The 4,098-nt window shown below is 36.3% G+C and overlaps 1 pseudogene; it reads right to left on the reverse strand.

The window, feature by feature from the left end:
- Positions 1–3,048: 3,048 nt before the first annotated feature.
- Positions 3,049–3,708, reverse strand: LOC102961804 (annotated as a pseudogene).
- Between the last annotated feature and the right edge of the window lie 390 nt (positions 3,709–4,098).

Raw genomic sequence — 4,098 nt, forward strand, 5'->3', positions numbered from 1 at the left:
CACTGTGAAAGTCTTTTCCATACAGGGCAGTAATGGTGGCATAGCACTAATCTAGAGAATAACTAATCTCTTTTGATGAATGGGACATAAATAAATGCATTCTAATCAGACCTTTTTATGCACTTCATGTCCATCTTTTATTGTTTCAGGGTCACTTTAATACTGAAGAATTTTATAAATGAAGCTGTCATATATAATATAGACTCTCACAGAGAGACACTAACTCTAAATTCATCACTGAAATCAACGTGAGAGAATATTCTTCTTAACTAGGCATTTTGTGAGTATACAGCTTAATATTTCATTGTGATATATAGTCAAGAATTCTGAACAAAGATGAATATAATTTATTCAGAGTCACCTTCATGCAAATGGAAATTTTGGATGATAGTGGAAATGCTTATTTCTTAATCATAGTTTCTTCATTTTCCCTGGTAGTCCTAGGGGTTCTGACACAAGATGCTGGTAGTAAAAATTAGTATTGTGTGGTAATAAATATATTCTTGTGAGATATCCTTTCCTTTTGCAGTTGCTTTTTGGAGATTTTTTATAATTGTGACCACTACAAAACTACCCCTCAAATTATTTCAATCTGCATTATCTATTCATGTAGGTTGATATTATAATATTTTCCTGTACCCATGCAAGTCATGACAATTGTTATTTTGGAGATTTTTACTTTGTTATTAAAGTGCATCTTAATATAGTTGAGAAGCCTTTACTGGAGATGGTTGTGCTTTCAAACTTTTACTAAAACTTATATATTCAGAATCATCATTGGACAGCACACCTAAAGCCTTAGAAATCATTTAAAATGACAAATTGTATTAAAAAATACAATATAAAATACATGTGATAAAATACATGTGATATAGAAAATATGTGACTTAAGTATCCAAAAGAAAATCATTTATATTTGCAGACTAAATTCTGTATTGTTGTTTATACTGCTTGTATGAGGATGATTATTAGCCAACCAATTTATGAATCAACCAATTTTGTGAATCTGTAAACTTGAGAATCCAGACTTAGAGAGGGAGTAGGGGACAGAATCACTATTTTGGACACGCTGATTTTATTTGATGTTTTATATGCTCCGCTAATTGGTTTATCATTCCTAACTATTTTCTTCTTCTTGATAGGTGGCATATTCTCTCCTATTAACTTTGGGTTTGGTTACATGACTTGTTTTGGTTATTAGAATATGGGTGGAAATGAAAGCATTCAGTGAGCTCAAGTTTTAAGAGGTTTTATGGGTGTCCAGTTGCCCTTTTAACTCCTGTCCGTGAACTTCCAGAATAACACAGAGTCTCAGCTCAGTGAGGAGAGTAAGAAATAAATATTTGTCCTTGAAAGCCATTGAAATGTTGAGACACACACACACACACACACACACACACACACACAGTTATCATATGAGGTACCTGTAATATTTTCATTTCACAGATGAGGAAATTAGAGTGTCAAAGAGGCTTAACCTTTTTTCCATGATCACATTGCTGGGAAGTGGCAGATCTAACCTGGATGTCAAAATATTTACACTGAACCCAGCTTCCTAGGGTAGAAGTGTGGAACACGGCAAGAGCACTGCCTGAAAGTCAGAAAACACAGATTCTAGTCTTAGAGAAATCACTGAGTCTTTTGCTCTGGAAAAGGCATATCAACAGAGATCTCTGTTGGGTCATAATTCCCTTTCAGGACTCCTGTTTTCTCTGATGAGTAGACTATGCATACAATTGCCATTTACTGAGGATTTGCTGAGTAAGATGGTCCACAGTAAATATTAGCCATGGGCCTCTAATTTCTTTCAGAGACAATGCTATTACTTTCTAATATAATGAAAAGAAAGCATTGACTCTCAATTCTCAAAAGGTTTATATAATTTGTAAGTTGTAGACTATGAGTAATCAGATGTTCAGAAATGCTTTAAGAAACTCCAGCAATAATGTCAGCTTCTACTCTGTGGTGGTAGTTAATGCACTTCCTCAGCAGAAAGAGCTGAGCAGCCAGTGTCTTATCTGAGTAATTTAGGCCAAAATTGTGGGTTTTAAAAATATGCTTGAATATCATGGATATTTATGCTAACTCCCATTTCACTGGAGTCTTACAGAAAGATCCTATAGTCACAGATTAATTATGACTAACTTAAACTTTTAGAAGAATGACTTCATTCATGTAAATGAGTATATGGTATAAATGAAGCTTCCTTTGGGTCACGATTCACCTTTTCTATCTTCTCCTTGCCACAAATATAATTTTTCTCTTATGAATCATCATATACTCACAGCAAGGAAGGCGTCACAACATCACCAGTGTCATCAAGTCTTATTCTTGGTACCCTATAATCAGGCTATTTTGTGGGCCTGTTTCACTCATTAGTTGCCACAAAGACAAGTAACAGGTTTTCTCATATACTGTCTCCTTTCTACATAAGAATACCAAGATCTTTCTGAGTTATCAAGAGATCTTAGTGCCTTAGAATTGCTTCTGAAACAACTTTCTTTGGCTTCCCTTTCTTTTTGTTTCTGTCAGATCAGAGATCTTTATTTCTTAGCTGAAAAGTTTTTAAGTTTCTCATGGCCAGTGCAAAATTGGTTTTTGAAAACACTTGGAAAAGAGTTACCATGCAGAGTTTTCTAGAAAACATCTACCTGTGCAACAGAACACGTAAAAATCCAACTTTTCTACTTACCTGCCACCCCACTAGAAATTCTGTTTTCATTCTTCTGTTTTTAAAGTATGGTCTCTAAGCATTTCCTTTCATTGAGTGAATAAGGAAGTAGTAGCTCATTAAACTCCCACTAGCTATGTTTTTGTGTGTGTGTGTGCAATCATCTGATTTATAAAAAGATGCAACAAAATTCAAAATGATACAAAATATCAATTCCAAAACAACATAAAAAAGTGAGTATGTTTCACCATACTCAGCTCATAACAGAACAAATGGGTAAGGAGAATAATTCATGCTATAGCATATTGCTATATTTACTGGAAACCGAAAAAGTTGGTAAAGGAAGGCAGAGGAACTTTATCTTTAGAGTGTCAGAATTAGAACCAAGGGGCTCCATAATCATCTGGCATCCATTCAATGTTGTACCTGTGGTTAGAAAGGTACATGATGGGAACTCCAGAGATCTTCCAGATCCTTCATTTAAGGTCCCGGTCAACTGTGGCCACATGTAACACTTGTGGTGAGTTACTGTCTGTACTAAGCAGTCGTCTGTATAGGTTCCTTTGTGTGTGCATGGTAATCATGCAAATCTTGGATCTTTGGCAATCCTTAGAGCCACTTGATACTTTTGCCCCAATTTCTCAATTTCAGCCATTACACAGTTATACAAGGGATACACTAGGCATAGAGACAGTCCATCATTGATTGTACTAAGTCAAGTTTGGCTTTAATGGAAAAGTTGATAAAGTTGGTATCAACCAGGATGTAGTAAGGTAGGCCCAGCTGTGTGTTATATTGGAAGAATAAGCAGGAAAGATGTTGGGGGGACTTCTCTTTCCTTGAGTGCACTGGGATCTTTTCTTTCTTTCTTTCTTTCTTTCTTTCTTTCTTTCTTTCTTTCTTCCTTCCTTCCTTCCTTCCTTCCTTCCTTCCTTCCTTCCTTCCTTTCTTGGCTTCAATCTATCCTTCTCTTTAAGCCCCTGATCTCAGAGACTAATCGTTCGCTTCATGGTAGCATACTTTCTTGCTTTCTTTTGCTTCCCCTTGTTCACGCCACCCTCTTGTTTCTTCCCAAACTCCCACTAGTTATTAACATCCATTGGGAATTAGCTTATCAAATGATTTTAAACCATGCTGCTATCATACTGAGTGAATCTTCACTTTGGAAACAAGGAGAAAAGAGTCACTTTGCATGCACTGTAATCCAGGGACTGTGATAGGTGTCTTAAATGTATTATCACTTCTAAACTACACAGCAGTTTTAGATGTCAGCACTTGGCAAGTATGTAATTTTCCCTTGTTCACAGGGGGCCAGGACTCATACTCATGATGCCTGACTTCAAAGCCCATTGCTCATCCTACTGTGATGGTGTTCTAAAGGAAAGTGCAGTATTTCCAGGCTCAGTCCATGGCTGAGAGGCTGAGAG

The sequence above is a fragment of the Panthera tigris genome, chromosome B3 (assembly GCF_018350195.1).
Source record: "Panthera tigris isolate Pti1 chromosome B3, P.tigris_Pti1_mat1.1, whole genome shotgun sequence".
Classification (NCBI taxonomy): Eukaryota; Metazoa; Chordata; class Mammalia; order Carnivora; family Felidae; genus Panthera; species Panthera tigris.